The following is a 19,552-nucleotide window of genomic DNA, read 5'->3' as shown; positions in this document are numbered from 1 at the left end:
CACCATCTGTACTGAAAAGTCCACAGTGCAAGAATCCTACCGTGTTCGACGTTCTTTAAAAGCAACCCGTCCTGATCGATAGGAAGTCTGTCTATTTGTGCTATAAGAGCTTTATTTTCACTCAACTGAAATGAAAAGAAGCTGCCACCCAGATTTCTAAATCAAGACTCATTCTTTGCATTCATTCAGATTTTAAAACCTACAAAAGATGTGTATATCCAGCTCCTCTGCAGTGAACACAGTGAACAGTACTACAGCACCACAAAGTTTTCCCGTAGCATCAGCTTTGGCATAATTACCAATTATTACCATGGCACTCAGACAGTTCCTAACCCAGCTGACCAACCACACACCTCGCCCCATACAGATTGCTGAACTTGCTATAGACCCTTGTGTTTCACAGACAGACCGCTGTATAATACACTGTCCATCTGCCTTGGTGCCTCAGTACTAGGCACAGGCAACGGATCTTTTCCAAAATAGCTACGGGCGACTCGCAATGTTTCCCTCATTCTTAGGTCGGGTTGGTCTACCGAAAGTGGTAAAGTTATGCATCCATTAAGCGTCATTCAAAAAGTATGGCACATGTAACAACATGTATGTCAACTCTGCACTTCGGGCCATACCATTAGTGCATCTGTGATTCCAATGTGGAAATTTAGCACCTGGAATTTATAACACCAGGTGGATCCATAATTCCAGAACGCAAAACTATTGGGCCAAGGCAAGTAGTCCCCTTAACATCAGCAATCAGTGCTTCTGCACTGATTTTGGCAAGTCTTCCCAAATTCTGTCAGGGCCAGAGGCAAGGCTTATGCATTAATCTTTTTTTGTGTTATTGTAAGGAGCCATATGAAACCAATAACAGCAGCAACTGGACTGCGTGAGCCAACAGTCCATCAGAATATGTAAAACAAATTATCCAATCAGTGACAAACAGACCCAAAACTACAGTCCCAAAGGGAACAGCACTTCCTTTCTTCGCTGCTTAGCAGCTAAGGGGCATATTTACGAGGCCTTTGTGCCGCAGTTGTGTCACTACTTGTGACACAACGGTGGCACAAACCACCACTTCATATCTATGAGGTCATGCAAGGCCACTTTGTGTGGCTTTGAATGGCCTCACAGATTTGAAGTAAGGCAAGGCAGCGCCAATTACTGCGTTGCCTTCGTCTATGCTAGGGAGGCATTCCATAGGCGTTGCAGTGGGTGTTACCAGTCAAAACCCATGGATTTTGATGCATCCCCAGATTTACAAGAACCTGTAAACCTGGGGATACACCAAAACTTAAACCACCTCAGGGGAGGCACAACGAGGAGACGTATCTTTATTTCTCCTAGTTGTTTTTTCCTCTTTTTACGTGTGCTGCATTAGGCAGCACACACAGAAAGAGGAAAATGCCTCCCAGGATTGTTTTTGTGCAGGAAGGTGGGGGTCAGGTAGTACTAGACAACTAGACAACTGTTGGGCCTTTTTAAAAAGCAATAAGTTGGTAAATTTGAAAGAAAGTAAAGCAAAAACCAGGAGCAGGGGTGTAAAGAGAAAGTGTATGCAGGGTAGGGGTGAAGAAACACGCTCATGTCCATGAAGTCTTACTATAGAAAGAAAAGAAGTGGGGAGAGAACATGTAAACACATTTACTCTCCTTCTGTGTTGCTTAGTAAAGAAAAGAGTCCCTTCAAGGTAGTAGTGGAATTATACAAAGCAACCAATTAGAACACTGGGAGACAGAAATGTTCCCGGGAGAGACAAACACAAAAATAGGGAAGAAAACCATCTTATCAAGAATATACACTCTACAAATGTGATATATATTGGAAACAATATGTCTGCCAACACACAGCTAGAGCTGTCTGTACTTGAGACCTAAAATTGAGGCAAACAACAAGGCAATTGCATTTGTTTCAAATTTTTATTTTCACTTTAAACAAAAAACAGGCAAGGATGCACAGTAAATATGGCATATAAGTCATATCCCGCAACGATCCGAAGAGTACATTTGACATGGGGGATTAAGGTGCCAGTTTAGATTGGCAATAGTTTCAAAGTGGAGCCCATATGATGCTAGCTTGAGAACTATGGGGGAGCAGTGTGCCATCTGTATTGCTGTTCTAGACACATGTAGTGAGGGCCTGTGCCAGTAATCGTATGTAGATACAGTAGCGCATCCCCATTCCATAACTATTTCCTTTGCCTAGCAAAAGGGCAAGTGCAGTAAATTTACGAATGAGTCTTGCAATTCCCTCAACATTTCCAAGAAGTGCAATCAAAGGTGTTACGGAAATATCTGGGTGGTCATCACCTGGAGTTGTTGCCAAGCTTTTGCTTTTGCCAGTAGGAGTAAATCGTAGGACAGGACCCGGTCAAAAAACACCAGTTATTAGTGTCATTGGAGAGACTATGGCTCATATTTATGCTTTTTGACGCAAAACTGCGGAAACGCAAAAATATGCCTTTAAGCAGCCTAGCGTCATTTCCTGATGCAAAACCATCCATACCACATGACTCCTGTCTTATAAAAGACAGGAGTCATGCCCACCACCCCAATGGCCAGCACAGAGGACAAGGGTCCCCTGGGCATGGCCATTGCACCCAGTGCTATGTGGGGGGGCCCATTCCAGGGCCCCCAATGGCACTTTAAAAAATGTTTTTAAAAACTTACCTCTATCCTCTATCCCCTAGTGTGGGTGGGGGTGTTCCTGAGCCTTGGAGTGGGCACCTATGGGCTCTTTCATGGTGTTTGACCATGGAAATGGGTCCACAGGTCCCCTAACACCTGCCCTGACTCCTGTTTAGCGTCATTATTTAGTTCCGCCTCCCCCCATGCAAGGGACTTTGAGTCATTTTTTGGAAGGGAACGTCTACCTTGCATCTCATTGACACAAGGTGGTTTCATGCATCCCAAAAAATTACTTTACCTCCAATATTTTTACGCTAGACGGGTCTAGCATTAAAATGTAAATATGGAGTTAAGTTTGCACTGAATTTGTGTAAAAAAAATGACGCAAACTTAGCGCAAAGAGTATTAATATGCCTCTATATCTCATCATTGTAATAGGTGTATGGTATTCTCAGGGAATAAACTTTAGGTAAATAGTCCTAAATCTCTTTGAAGGAGACGTTTTTTATCTTCTCCCAGCATTATACACATTGTTCATCAGCTACTTTGTGCCTCAGTTTTTGTTCTTATCCAGACCTCATGTGCTGGTCAGTATTCGGCAAGGCATTGATGATAGCAATTTGGTGTGTGTGAAATTAGTAAGAGTCATTGTAAGCAGCGGCCATTCAAGTGGTTCCACTAGAAAGGAAGGGTTGAACATAATTACATTTTTTAGGGTATTCACAGACATTTTTGTGATGATACACCAAGCTTTTTCAAGGTGTAAGTCTTTTTACACCTGGACAAAAGCAACATTTACAATATTTTACAGGAGATTCACGAAGCCAGAAACTGTTAGGTTCCCTTGCTGGAACTCAAAATGTCCAGTATACCAAGGTGTAATTTGTAAAGGCATTGGGTATATTAATCAAGCATACCTTTGTGAGTAAGTGTCAAAGAGTAAGAGAACCAAGCAGCGGCAATCCCAGTATAAGTCTGGATGTATTGTGCTAACACATGAAATGACAAGCATGCTCAAGTGTGCATTTGTGCCTGTGTTAGAAATCTGGAGCCAACAGAGGAAGGAGCAGGGAGATGTGAAATTACCCATCAACACAAGTCAGAAGGATACTCCCAAAGAGCCAATAACATTAGATGAAAAAAAAATACTCCTCTGGCTCAGCAAAGACGTGATTGATGTCTCAGGCCAATGACCGAAAGAGGCTGGTTATAAAAAGCCAATGTTTGAAACGGGCGGTCTCAAAGCCCACTGCAGGTATAATAGAAGCAATAGGTCTGTTTTGGCAGCTGCACTGTGAAACCCAGACCAACAAACAGGAGAGGAGAGGAGTGTACAAGGTTAGAAAACGCAAACATAGAGAACATGAAGAAGGGAATAGACATTCTGCATTTTTATATGCAGCAATTTTGGGGACACACAACTTATACACACGTGGACTTTTTTGATTGTTGTTTTACATTTTTCTTCTAAATCGTGCCTTCTGCTCTTGCGATTTGTATGTTATCTGCTTTATGGACTTGCTTATTATGCGCTGTTTTTTCTATCCACTATTTTCTTGAGTTCTGCTTTGAAAAGCATGTACTTTCTGTTCGCAGTGCATACTTTTAGCATTTATTAGAGTTGCATAATTAAGCATAAATGACCATTGTATGTGAAAGTGAAAGTTATGCAAGCTTTAGATGTTAATACAAATGTTTGAAAATGATCAAACAAATAGCAATGTAAGTACTTTTCTGGACAAAAGGTATTCAGTCCCTAAATTACCAGTTTTTCAGAAACGTAATCAGGCTATTTCCCACACGTATCCACATCTCTAATTTACACCCTGACAGTTTAAGAAAGTGCAACAATGTTTCCGGCTTTCGCATGATCTTTATAGCAAAGCATGACATTTTGAAAGAAACATTTTAAGTGAAGAGGAAAAAATAGTCCAGAGGAAATTTAACAACTTATCTCTGTGCCACGGTCTCGAGGCAGTGTACACACCTAAGGTGAGGAGGGAACGCGGCTGGAGTCGACTATGTTAGTGTACCAGATACACAACGGTTATATTGGGCAGTCACTTCCTCATTCTTCTGTCTGTTAGTTAAGTTTTTTTCTGGAATTGTATGTATAATGAGTCATGGTGTCCTGCAATTGCTTCAAATTCGTTCTATCATTCACATATGTAAAAATCTGCCCATAAGGTAATATACAGAGCTACACTTCCCAAAGCTGAAACGGAACCCAAAAATGGATTTCCACTTTGAAGTGTATTTGAGTTTTTGTTTCTCCATGGGAAATGTATTTTCCTCATGCAGCACCCCTTTTTCCTCCACCTCCACAAACTATGGAGGCTTCCCCTTCCCCCCAAATAAACACCAACGAATGACAGAAATAATTGTTAGCCTATAATGGGTGGTACACTACACCAGCAAACCTTGGTGAATATTCACAATCCTAGGGGTTTATGAGGGTTTTGTAACTTTTTCAGATAGACAGTAGCCATCCACAACATCAGATTTTTTCGCATAGAGTGGAAGAATGTCTGTGTGACTAGGGCACATATGTTCAAATGTAAAGTTCCATTTTACATTTCCTAAATAGTGAATCCTAAGAAATTCTATTTAGGAAATGCAAAATGGAGTGTAAGAAAATTACGATTTCCTAATAGTGATTCTTATGGAGTCACACTTTCTATTAGGAAATCACAATTTTGGAAATGCAAATCCTTTTAAACCTATGGGCCTAAACCCTCCTTAACATGCTTACCTAGAAAGTGGTGCTCATGTACGGCATTCCTGTGCTTTCGGGGCGAGTGAGCGCTGTATATGACACTTTGAAAACTGCATTTTGGGTGCATTTAAAAAAATTGCACCAGGTTTCCATTGGATTAGATGCGATAATAGCATTTCCTAAAGGCCTCTTTTACATTTAGGAAATGCTATGTCCATGTGGTTAGGAAATCACAAATAGGAAATCCCTCTTGCGATTTCCTATTTTGGTATTCACAAAATGTGATTTCTACTGGGTAGATATCGCAGATTGTGACGCTGTACATTTCGAAAGGGTGTTTTGCATTCCTTATCGGACGAAATTGTGATTCAGCCTGTTAAGAAATTTAAATTCCTTTTGTACATATGGGCGTATATTCCATTTTCTAGAGCAGTGGTTCTTAACCTTTTGACTTCTGTGCGCCCCCCCTTGATCATTACTGGAACCCGGGGACTCTCACTGAATCATTATTGGAATCCAGGTATTCCCTACTGGCGACTGCGGCCTAAACAATGTCAATGATTTGAACCTCAAAACAATACACAAAAAATATAGAAACAAACATTCATCAAACACATACATAGATTATAACACTTTATTTAATTTGCAACAAATATAAATAAAAAAATAAAAATGTAATTTTAATAGGAAGGTTGGAGATGTTGTACATGGCAATTGAAGCCACACATCATCCCTACTTTATTCTATTTGATGCAGCTGCACTGCTCCCACGAATCAATCTGAGGATACTAATTTAATTTTTAGCCTCCAATTTCACAATATTTCACATTTATCAGACTTTTTAAAATTTTCAGTTGTACATTTAGCTAATTTATTTATGTACTTTATAATCCTGTTATTATTATTTCATTTTCTAAGCAGTCACGGACCCCAGAGGAGGCTTCACTGACCCGCAGAGGTCCCCGATCCAGAGGTTGGGAACCATTATTCAAAGGCAAATTAGAATGATATTTTGCCACAGTAAGTGTCTCTATTTGTGCATCAAGGTTCCTCTAAGTGCTCTAAGAGGTTGTGTAATATACGACATTTAATTCACAACCCTGGATATCATAAGTGTTTCTAAATTAGCTAAGAACTCGTAAATCACAACGAAGACCAAGCATACACTGCATATGCTGCAACTCAAAGGTGTTTGTGTGAAGCTTTCTTTTAATATTCAAGTCATTCTAAGTGGCAAGAAAGAATAATCATGAAGTGTGAAAAGTAGTAGCAGCCTCCCATGATCCAGATCATATCTTCTACAAAATATCATACTCCTCTGCCAACATCTATGGTGTGTGAAGAATGGCTAAAAAGCTGTATTGTAACTGGCAGACCCCGTGAGGGGCGGTACATGGCAGATAGGGGATACTGACCACCAAATATGGTGGTTGTGATTGTTTGCCACGGACATACCGGGGTCCGTTAACTATGGCTCTACTATCTGGGCAAAGAATAACCCTTTGCGCATTTGACTCTCAGGGTAGCGAGCAGACACAGGCTTTTTAGGAAGTTAGCGTGGGGGGCAGTCGTGGTTCGTGGGGATTCCTGGGGGCGGGGCAGCGCACGGGGGGCGGGAGGGAGCGAGAATTATTAAAATTGTAAAAAAAAAAAAAAAGACTTACCTCCGCTCCTGCGCTGCTCCTCTGCTGCACGCAGGCACAGGCTCCCAGCCTGCCCTGCGGCCAATCCTGATGCTGCTCAAAGCAGCGTCAAGATTGCCTGGGAGCCTGTGCAGGCTCTCTCCAGCCCAGCAACAGTGTTGCTGGGCTGGAGAGAGCCCTGTGCGCATGTGTGTTTGGCTGGCCTGAGACGGCTGGTCAAACACACATGTGCTCTGAGGGGAGTGCACAGTGCCCTCTGCTCGTCACCCCAATGCCCTACCCCCCTTTCACATGGAAAGGATAATAAAAGGATTTGCAGCGGTTGCTGCTGGCGGGGGGCAACACTCCTCTGCCGTTCTGAAGGAGCCGCCCCTGGTGCGGGGGCAAGAGCTCAGAGCTCAACAATTAACCAACAGACATAATAACCTAATGTCCAATCCCAGTGCTTGTTCTTTTATAAAAGAAAATACTTTTAACCACAAAGCAGAACTAAATGCTACACATTCCAATGCAGGGTGATACCCCCGATTACGATCCCAATTAGGCACTACAGCTTTCTTCTCTCTATTACTTTCTACCACCTGGGTGACCCTCTTAGTTATAGTCCTCAGTAGTGTTTGAAAGACACATGAATCGGGCATAGGTGCAGAATGCAGATTATCATGTCAAACAGGTTCAGATACCTAAGCAGTTAAATCACTCTTACTACTGTTACTGATATGGGCAGAATCAGTCTGAAGTCCTTACAGTCTTGTCAGCACATTGCTGTTTGTCTGTTCTGACCACATTCAGAGGTCTGACCACATTCAGAGGCCCATGGTACTTGTGTGTTAGTTCTGTAGCGGTGGATAAGAGGGGATGGGTGCAGCCTGCATCTTTATAATCCCCTCCCCTTGGAACAGGGTCACAAGGTGAATATGGCTCAGAAGGTCTTGTTGTAGAAATCTCTGCATACTATGTAGTTGCAGCCTGACAGAAATGGGGTCTTTGGTTGACGTTCAGTTACCCCCTGTTCAAGCATGGACCCTCACTCTAGTCAGGGTAAAAGAGAATCACCCTCAGCTAACCCCTGCTTACCCCCTTGGTAGCTTGGCAGCGCAGTAGGCTTAACTTCAGAGTGCTAGGTGTAAAGTATTTGTACCAACACACAGTAACTTAATGAAAACACTACAAAATGACACAACACAGGTTTAGAAAAATAGGAAATATTTATCCAAACAAAACAAGACCAAAACAACAAGAATCCACAATACACAAGTCAAGCTATCAATTAAAAAGCAAAAGGAGTCTTTATGTAGTTTAAAACACACACAAACACTGTTAGTGTGAAAATGTACCTTGGGCGCGTCAAAAATAACCCGGCAGGGGCGAGTGTGTGTCAAAAAGGGGATTGTGATGCTTTGATTTTACTCACAAGCAAGACCTTGTGTCGTTTCTCCTTTCGTCGGGCCAGGGCCCATCGTTTCTTCTCTCCGCAGGAGAGTGATGCGTCGATCTGGTCAGCACCCTCGGGTCCGGGCAGGCCTTGCATTGTTTTTACACACCCAGCGGTGCTTGCGTCGGAAATCCAGCCGCACGATGATCCGAAAACTACACAGCGCAGGTTGCGATCTCCCAGCCTCCGTCAGTGATGCTGCGCATCGTTTCTCCAGCTCCGTGCATCGATTCTTCAGTCGCGTTTCCGGTGAGCGGCAATTTTCAGCCACCGAGCCGGCAGCGCATTGTTTCTTCAGCCGCAGATCGGAGTCGTGTCAACCTTTTCCCCGCACAGCTGCCAGCTTCTCCTTTCAGGGTCCCAAGAACTGGATGGGCACCACATGGCAGAGCAGGAGTCTCTCCAGAGACTCCAGGTGCTGGCAGAAAGAAGTCTTTGCTGTCCCTGAGACTTCAAACAGGAGGCAAGCTCTAAATCAAGCCCTTGGAGAGTTCTTCTCAAGATGGAAGGCACACAAAGTCCAGTCTTTGCCCTTTTACTCTGGTAGAAGCAGCAACTGCAGGATAGCTCCACACAGCACAGTCACAGGCAGGGCTCTTCAGCTCTTCTCCAGGCAGAGGTTCCTCTTGGTTTCCAGAAGAGTTCTAAAGTCTGTGGTTTTGGGTGCCCTTCTTATACCCAATTTCTCCTTTGAAGTAGGCCTACTTCAAAGCAAAGTCTCTTTTGAATGTGAAATCCTCCCTTGCCCAGGCCAGGCCCCAGACACTCACCAGGGGGTTGGAGACTGCATTGTGTGAGGGCAGGCACAGCCCTTTCAGGTGTGAGTGACCACTCCTCCCCTCCCTCCTAGCACATATGGCTCATCAGGATATGCAGGCTACACCCCAGCTCTCTTTGTGTCACTGTCTAGTGTGAGGTGCAACCAGCCCAACTGTCAAACTGACCCAGACAGGGAATCCACAAACAGGCAGAGTCACAGAAATGGTATAAGCAAGAAAATGCCCACTTTCTAAAAGTGGCATTTTCAAACACACAATCTCAAAATCAACTTTACTAAAAGATGTATTTTTAACTTGTGAGCTCAGAGACCCCAAACTCCACATGTCCGTCCGCTCCCAAAGGGAATCTACACTTTAATCAGAATTAAAGGTGGCCCTCAGGTTAACCTATGAGAGGGACAGTCCTTGCAACAGTGAAAAACGAATTTAGCAATATTTCACTGTCAGGACATATAAAACACATTATTATATGTCTGACCTTAACCATACACTGCACCCTGTCCTTAGGGCTACCTAGGGCCTACCTTAGGGGTGCCTGACATGTAAGAAAAGGGAAGGTAAGTCAGATATACATACAATAAATTAACCTGTGCGTATCTTCTGGTAGCTTGGCACAGATCAGGCAGGCTTAACTTAGGAGGTAATGTGTGAAGTAAAGAATTTGTGCAACTCTTAAAACACTAACACAGTGAAAACACCACACAAAAATATTCCACACCAGGTTAGGAAAATAGAGCTTAATGTAATGAACAAAACAAGACCAAAATGGCAAAAAGCCAATAAATAGAAGTTGAGACATTAATTTTTAAAGATTATCTGCAAATGTAGTGCTTTAGAAGCCTAAAGCACCAACCAGGTTATCTGGCCATGCTAGACCAAGGTAAATCCAAAAGTTCAGGCCTAACGCAATGGAACGCAGGACCAACCTCATCCTACTTAAAAAGTATCTTGAAGGGAGGGTTGCGTCCATGTCGAAGATCTGATGCGAGGAGAAGAGTGGACAATGAGAAGGTGATGCATTGGTTCCAATCCACGTAGTCAGGAATGCGTTGTCATTGAGCCGTGCAGTCGTTGACATCCTTAAGCAGCAGTGTGCCATCAAACCCTTTGTGATGAAGAGTGATTTTCTCCTTTTGGTGCCGTGCTCGCAACTAAACAGATCCCACTTGCGAAGAACACAATACTTCAGTATCATTATTTGTGAGGCAGCAGAATATTATGAAAACTACAGCCACTTTACTTATATGGATATACCAACCCTGATGAAGTCTGTTGATGGACAAAATGCATTGGCTGGGCTGCATGGCAATGTAAAGAAAAGTAATAAAACTCTATTGTGGTATTACTACATGGCTCCTCGTTGGATGATTTATGAACAGTATTTCTGAGGACTAATATTTTTTGATGTCGTGATGAACTTTTGAACTTTCATTTCTCACATAAATATTTTTTTTTATCTACTGTAAGCACTCCTTATCATTCCATAGGGTTGTGGTTCGAAGTAATTAATCCCTGAGCAGTGGGTTCACAAGAGGTTGAGTGCTGGAAACAGAATTTTAATGGATTTACACTGGTGCAATCATCGCCTGCCTACACTGTTCTTGGTGCTGTCTGCCCTTTGAAATGAAGGCAATGTGTCGTCGTCGAGCCATGCAGTGATGGCAGCAGTGCGTCAGCATAGAGAGAAGATGCATCGGTTCTGACAGGTGCAACAACAGCAATGCATGGATTTTAGTAAAGAACCAGCTGAAAAACACAATTAGGGCCCAGGACTATTGGCACAGCCCAGAGGCTGTAGCAGGGTTGAGTGAAGTCTTTGATGTCCCTGAAACTTCAGAACAGGAGGCATCCAGCAAAGTCCTTGGAGTCACTTTGGTACTGGGGATGTAGAGATGCAGGTCCAGTCCTTCTCACTCTCAAGCAAGGAGGGCAGCAGGGCAGGCACAGCAAAGCAGGAGTTCAGCAAAGTCCAAAAGTGACAGTCATTTCAGCAGCCTTTCTTCCTGGCAGAATGTCCTCAAGTTCAGAAGTTGAGCCTTTGAAGTGGGGAGACTTCAAAGAGAGGCCTCTTAAGTGCACAAAGTCCCTTCCCTTCCTGCCCTAGCTCCAAACACACTACAGGGGGTTATGCAGCTCTTTGTATGGGGACAGGCACAGCCCATTTGGGTACAAGTGTCAGCTCCTCCCTCCCATCCTGCCCAGGATGACCCATCAAGAATCACTAATTTGAAAACGCATTTCATGTCCTGTGTTGGAAAAGGCCCTTTCTCATACCCAAACTTTTTGCCTTCCCCTCCTCTTATTCTGACCCTGACTCTGGGCATTTCACCACTGCTATCCAGTGCTAAAGTGCATGGGCTCTCTGTCTAAAGGTTAGGAACACTGACTTCTCCCTGATTGGCATATTTGATGTACTGGTAAGTCCCTAGTAGAGTACACTATGGCCCTCATTCTGACCTTGGCGGGCGGCGGAGGCCGCCCGCCAAAGTCCCGCCGTCAAGTTACCGTTCCGCGGTCGAAAGACCGCGGCGGTAATTCTGACTTTCCCGCTGGGCTGGCTGGCGGTCGCCTTCAGACCGCCAGCCAGCCCAGCGGGAAAGAGGCTTCCACGATGAAGCCGGCTCGGAATCGAGCCGGCGGAGTGGAAGCTGTGCGACGGGTGCAGTTGCACCCGTCGCGTATTTCACTGTCTGCGCAGCAGACAGTGAAATACATGTAGGGGCCCTCTTACGGGGGCCCCTGCAATGCCCATGCCAGTGGCATGGGCACTGCAGGGGCCCCCAGGGGCCCCACGACCCCCCCTACCGCCATCCGGATCTCGGCGGTCCGACCGCCGGGATCTGGATGGCGGTAGGGGGGGTCGGAATCCCCGCGGCGGTGCAGCAAGCTGCGCCGCCGCGTAGGATTCAATGGGGCCGCGGTACACTGGCGGGACCCCGCCAGTGGTGCCGGTCCGACCGCGGCTTTACCGCCGCGGTCGGAATCCCCATTGGAGCACCGCCGGCCTGTCGGCGGTGCTCCCGCGGTCCTCCGCCCTGGCGGTCAAAGACCGCCAGGGTCAGAATGACCACCTATGTGTGCCCAGGGTATGCAAGTCAAATGCCACTAGTGGGCCTACAGCACTGGCTGTGCCACCCACTACAGTAGCCTTTCAAAATTGCCTCGGGCCTGCCATTGCATAGCCAGTGTGTGCAGTTTAACCTGCCATTTAGACCTGGCAAGTGTACCCACTTGCCAGGCCCAAACCTTCCTTTTTATTACATGAAAGACCTCCTAAGGAAGGCCCTGTTTAGCCCCAAGGACATGGTGCAGTGTATTTAAAATGTTGGACATGTACCTTTAGGATTAACATGTCCAGGTAGTGAAAAACTCTTACATTTGTTTTTCAATATGGCAAGTCACATTGGCTAGTATGGGATTGCCTTAAAATATCTTTTAAGTGTAATTTCAAATTGGGCAAAGATGGACAAAATGGAGTTTGGTGTCTCTGGGCTCACAATTTAAAAACACATCTTGTGGTAAAGGTGTTTTTTAAATTGCAGGTCTGAAAATAGCACTTTTATAAAGTTTACATTTTCTTACTTTAACCATCCTGTGCCTTAGCTTGCCTCCAATCCACCTCTCGTCTGTGTAAGGTTAGGCGACAGTTACCTTTGTGCATTCCATTCAGACATCCATAAGTATAGGACACTCACCTGCCCCTGCATTCCATCTGCATACTAATGGATCTTCTTGGGCAGTAAGGGTGGACGGGCTCACACTTCAAAGGCTAGTGGGCTGACCTCACACAAGGGGCTGGTAACCCCCCACAGACCTCCTGGCAGACAGGACTGGGCTGAAAGGGACCATAGGCACTTCAAAACCACTCTTTGCAGTCTCCCCCACTTCAAACGCACATTTGGGTATATGTACTGAGCCTCTGACACCATATACTCAAATCACTTCTGGACTGAGGACATTCTACATGGAAGAAGGACGGGTGGGTTGTCAGGAAGGACTGCCACTTTGCTGTTTGCTCTGCTGTGTTTGCCTCCTGCCTGCTACTTCTTGCTTGGGAGTGAGAGGGCTGGAACTAACTTTCTACATCCTGGAATCTAAAGTTTCTCTGAGACCTGACTGAGTGTGTCTCCTGTTTCTAAAGTCTCAGTGACATCAAATACTTCACCTGCATGTTGCTACCAGCCCCTGAGCCTCTCCCACAACCTTGCTCTGCCAAGTTGTGCCAAATCCAAGTCCTTGGCCTTCGGAGGTGAGTGAGGTGCTGCAACACATGAACGGATGCATCCTTTGAACTGACACATCCTACTGCAGAAATGCCATTTTTGCCGTTGCATGCACCGAAGCCGTGGACACTGCTTGCCGACTGCGAGATGCAATGATCCCAACATACAACGCAGCTCCAGCTTGGGTGACGCAGCACTGATGCATCGGAACCAGTACTCATTGCTTTGGACATCGAAGCATCAGCGACGTTGCCCAATCAAGAAATGACGCTTCGCCTGCATTCGCAACACATTCCCTTCTTAGATCGATGCATTGTCACTGAAGATTGATGCAACCAAGATGCTGTCAGCGTGTCTGCATGACTCCTGTGCCCAGCCCTCACTCCATCCCAATTGTACTAACTTTTGGATTTGCCCCAGTCAAGCTTGACCAAATAGCCCCAATTTGGAACTATTCTCTTCTAAGCACTGCATTTTTATTTAATATTAGCAAATTAATAATTTGGCTTGTGTATATTGGATTGTTATTGTTTTGGTCTTGCTTGACTCAGATAAATATTGTCTATTTTTATAAACGGGTGTGGGGTCAATGTGTGGTGTTTTCACTGTTACTGTGAGTGTGCACAAATACTTAACACATTGCCTCTTTAGTTTAGCCTTACTGCTCTCTGCCGATGTACTAGGGGGTGAGCACAGGTAAACTTTTAGTGCGTATCTTACTTTCCCTGGCAAGGATTGTGGTCCCTGCTTGGACAGAGTGCAAACCTCTGCCAACTAGAGACCCAATTTCTAAAATCTGTGTTTCCATACATAATCCATATTTTCCCAGTTAGGGCCCAAATTTATAAAGATCTCATGGAACGCAGCAGAGCACCCCATATTTCTGCACTGTGCCATGCTGTGCTGCATGACAGGTAGAGAGATGGAAAGTACCATTACTGAGATCTGGCACTTACCTGCTCGCTCCCTAGTGCTGGTGCAGAATTTGGTTGCATGTGGCCATGCGCTCACTTTTGCACCATACTGCAAGGGTGTGTGCATGAGTCTAGCATAGGTTTTGTACTGGAAGGGTACCTTTCCAGTACAACATACTATGCCTAGATAAACTTTACAACTTTTCCTACTTCAGGTGTGTGCTGTACAGTGCAGCACACATGCAAAATGGGAAACATTAGGAGAAATAAAAGCATTTCTCCTTTTAACAACTGCTTCAAAGTGGCCTAATTTTTTGTGGTGCAACCCTTGTTTAGTATTGCTAGTAGAAAGGATTTGCATCAAATCCCATAGGTGGTTGCATGGGAAAGCCAATTTACCACCTATGGAATGCCCCCAAGGCACAGAGTAATCTAAAGTTGTACAAAGCACTGCTTTGCATTTCTTTCAGGCAACTTTCCAGTGCAAAACAAGTTTTGTGCCAGAAAGTAAATAAAAGAAAAGCATATTGGGCTGGTTCACGTAAATCTGGGCCTAGGGGTTTCTTAAACCCATGTCCTTACAAATCCTCTGCTACAATTGCCTCCATCATACTGCTCATTAGCGCTTCCTCTAGAAGTTTTAGCTGTTTCCCTTACTATTCAACATTAGAGCATGCCCTTCGGGCCTGATTTAGATCTTGGCAGAGGGGTTAGTCCGTCACAACTGTGATGGTTGTCCCATCCGCCAAAATGTAAATACCATAAAAAACAATGGTATTTAGGTTTTGGCAGACAGGATATCCGTTATCATTGCGACGGAGTAACCCCTCCGCTGAGATCTAAATACGGACCCTGGTCTCCAATATATTTAGGACCCTGGTGAGAAAGGCCCTGTTGAAAACATGAATATACACACATGCACACAGATACACACACGCCTGCCCGCACCACTACTGGAGGTTGATTAGTTTCCATAGGAAAATCGTTTTTTGTTTTGCCAACAACTTTGGCGCCATTTGATAAATCTTCACGATTTTTTAAAAACTAATACAACAGTAAGTTCAGCTGCTGTGTTGAAGGTTTCAGGAGGAGATTGAAATGTAAACTAGAAGAAGCATATACTATAGTGACATCAATCATTTAGAGGACTCCAGAAGACGCTACCTGAAATAAGAGTATTTTGTGATGGCTTAATTCGCCATCAAAGGGGGACTGATGTAGCAGAAACTTTAGTGCTGTCCCGCATGTCACAGAAGTCATCTATACGTGACAGTTTATGCGTTAAGTTAAACAAAGTACTAATGGTTTGCTTGTGAAGTGATGCACTGAGAAGACGTGTTAGTGTGAATTCACTCTAAACTAGATGTATAAACCTCTGTGGTATTGAAGTTACACTTAATGTTAGAAGGATTTAACTGATATTATGTCATAAATGAGATTCTAAACTAACAGAATGTACTGAAACAATATTGAATTTCTAATGATCAAAGATTTAGATATGTGTGCAAAAATAGATAAATGTAGTTCCATGTTAAATTGACTGAAATGTATTGAAAGTCTTTCCGTTAAAGTTATTGTAATCTGAATATTAATGAAGAATTAACAGTCTGCATATTAAAATGTGTTTTATTTGATGTATTAATGTACTGTATTAATTCACTCATATTAACCTAAGTGAGGCCTGTTGAGTCCTGTTTCTCGTGACTGTGCAAAGAATGCTGGTTCATTTCCTTAACGTGAACTTCTTTTTAGACTTCGTTCCCATGAAAGGACTAGCTTTGGTAATAAACCCCTATTGCTTTGACATAGAGAGAATGTGAGATAACGTCCTTGAGTGTAGAATATCCTGAGCATTGGACTGAGATTGTACACAATTGTTTCAAATTCGTGTGGAGCTACATAGAAGGATGATGTTTCCATGACAGACTTGGGAAGAAATATCGATGTTACAACTTGGGAGTTGTGTGATCGATTTCTATTGGATAATACCCCTTCAACATAACATGGACTGTTACCTTTGGTGAATCAGATTGCCATATAAACTTTGATATGTCAATGACCAGTTGGACTTTGGTCAGACTCTCCTTTGGTCAGATCACCAGATACCCACTGAGATCCAGACTGAAATGCCCGAAGGTGAGATGCTGAGCCCCTATCCTGAACTCTGAATGCTGAGCCCCTTGGAGAGGTATTTTTTTATCTCTGCTTAACCTTTGACATGCCCCCTTGAGACTTGGAAGTTTTCCCTAACCCCTTACAGAAGACTCTTGACCGAGCTTCTGCCATGCTGACGCTTTCCTTTTTTACCTACTTTTGCTCTCCTTAGTTAGTAGCCTGCTGCCGGAGATTACCTTTTACCAAATTCATGTTGCGCTTATTGTCCATTTTGTCTTTTGCTTGTATGTGTTCTCCCCCACAAACGTTCTTCCCTGATTTGGCTGATTGTAGGGTTTTCTCTTGCCCAACTAAATTATAACTATGCTGATTTAAATTGACTTGAGGTTTGCCAAGCCTGAGCAACCCTTAGTTTTTGTATCACAATAATTCTGTTGATGTTCTGTATTCTTCTTTTTTTAATTCTTAGTGTTATTAATGCTAGTTTGCCTGCACTTGTTCTGTCATCTTGGGCAACCCTTGGTGATTTTATATCTTTATAATTTTGTCTTGCAAGTGGTCTATATGACTTTGAGCTTAAGTTTGTAATAAAACCTCTTAACTTTATTCCTGACTGGAGTTTTTCTTGTATGGCCACCTTGGTCATACTGTGTAAATCTATTGGTTTGTATTGAAATTGTGTTACTTGTTCTACCATACCCTTTACTGGGTCCAAACATTCGTTGACCTCGATGAGAACTGACTCATGCGAATGAAGAAAATGCTCCAGGAAACCCGCTGAATGGAATTATACCAAATTTGGCACGGAGTTAGATCTTGGTGCTCCGATTGTGCTTTTTGTTATTTGGTGTAAATCCATTCAGTAGTTTTGGGGTTATTAAAGGAAAAGGAAATATAGATCTCTGGGCGAAGCCTAAGCACCGATCTCATGGTGAGTGAGATCTGGCTGGCTGTCATCACTTCAACCAGAACTGATAGCAGCCATCTTGGAACCAATATACGTGATAGCACCCCACTGAAATGCATTGTAGTGAATGGCAGGTTTTCAGGGTCAGAAAAAGGAGAACATATAAAGGGTGATAACGGATTTTAGTTACAATATAAATCACTGCACTGTAGACATTTTACATAGCATACTAACTTTAGGAATTGGGATGTGTTCTAAGGTGATCTTACCCGTGAAAAAACCTTCTGCTACGATTTCATGAATCATTTTGAAAGAAAACTGTTTTCTCATGATTTTCCCGCAGAGGTTATTGAAGGTGCTCCAGAAGCTAAAATGAGAGCATATTTTCTGTAAATTCAAACTATCTTTCTCAGCCATATGAGAATGAAGTATGACTTTCTCACTAAAATGAGTACTTCTAACAGAAACAGCCTGTCATTTGATTTCCTTGTGTTCTACTGCAGCCTCCCAGAGTGTTCTAGAGAACAACTAGAGTGCTAACAGTCTTGCGTATGACAAATGTGTGGCCCATCTGAAGCCATCTTGATTTAATCAAACTGGTAAAACTTTAAACATTTCATTTAGAAAGTAACACAATGAGGGGGTGCATTTTGTTATAGAAATTATGGTTGTGCCGTAGAAAGAAAAATTCTTCCTCTTCTATTTCATTAAAACATTCTGACATGCAGAATGGAACATGCACTTTCAACACCAGCAGCAGATTACCAGTTAACTCCCTGGTGATCAGCAGTTTTACTTGATTGTTCTAATGAGCAACTACAGTGCTAACATTCTGAATTTATGCCAAAAGCGTTGCACATCTAAATGCCTTCTTGATGGAATCGAAGTGGAAAACTGAAAGCATTTTCTACTGAGGATAATGCAGTAAATGAGGAAATTAGGGAGCTTCATAACAAATAATTCTCTCCAGATGGCCACCAGAGGAAAAAGAGCCCAAATGTAGCACAGGTATCACCCAAATTTAGCCCAAGTTTAGGCCAATGACAAAAGTGTGCAAAACACTTCATTTTGTTGTCTTTTTTGCAGTTTTATACAGCACAGACTTGACCCGAAGGTATAGGAGTGCTTTATATGAGCATCAGTTACACTAGACAAGGACACATTCATTTTCGTTTTAGGCATGGGGGGATTAGGTGATTTGTCCAGAATCACAGGATGTCGAGCTGATGGCGAAACTCGAACCTGGTTCCCCAGCTGCAATATCTGCAGCTCTGATCGTAACACCACATCCTCTCTCTGAAGTGTAACATATAATCAAGTGATCAACTCGATTAAAAAACATAAAGAGAGCAAATAATTTAAAAGTGCTTTATCACTATTTGAAGATTCAGAAAATATGTCCTCATTTTAGTTTTTTAGAAAACCAACCATGATTTTTATAGGCATAAGATCCTCTCATTTTTATCACTTCCAAATTTAGGTATTACACTTTTGGTTATAGAAAGATGATGTCAGGCGTGACACACTTTTGTAACAAATATAGAATGTTAGCAATCTAGTTGTTCATTAGAATACTGTGGGGAATCAGAGGTCAAAGGCACAGGCTCGGGTAATTGAGGACAGTGAGAAGGCGGGTGCAGAGGCAACAACTTTAACACGCTGGGCAAGCAGGAGCGGCAGTGGCAGCACAACAGACCAGGGAGGGTAGGAGAGAGGGGGGCAGGGGCAACAAACCAACCATGCAGTACAGACAAGAGAGGCTGTGGCAATATAACAAACTATTGAGGGCGGAAGGAAGAGGCAGTGTCAATACAAGTATACATACCAACAGACCTGATTCAGGCAGGAGACTTCTGATGTTTTTAAACCCAAAGGGGCTTTATCTGTCTCCTGCCTAAAATCTTCTGTTTTTCTGTGTATGTCAGTGAGGAAAATCAGTTCCCCAGGTTTCAAAATGTTGACTAGTATGGTACATTGGATCTCAGAAGGCAGGAGGAATGGGCTAGGGACATGGACTTGGATAACAGAAGGCAGGAGGGAGAAAAGTGTGGGCACCAAACTGACCTTAGAGGGCAGGCCTTGCAGCAGCACAATACAACACACAGGGCAAGCAGGATAGCAGTGCAGCACAATGGACCATGGAAAGCAACATGGAGGGGACAGGGCCATGCACATGGATAACAGAGAGCAGAGGGGAAA

Source organism: Pleurodeles waltl, chromosome 1_1 (genome assembly GCF_031143425.1).
Source record: "Pleurodeles waltl isolate 20211129_DDA chromosome 1_1, aPleWal1.hap1.20221129, whole genome shotgun sequence".
NCBI classification, from domain to species: Eukaryota; Metazoa; Chordata; class Amphibia; order Caudata; family Salamandridae; genus Pleurodeles; species Pleurodeles waltl.
This window is presented reverse-complemented; position numbering follows the sequence as displayed.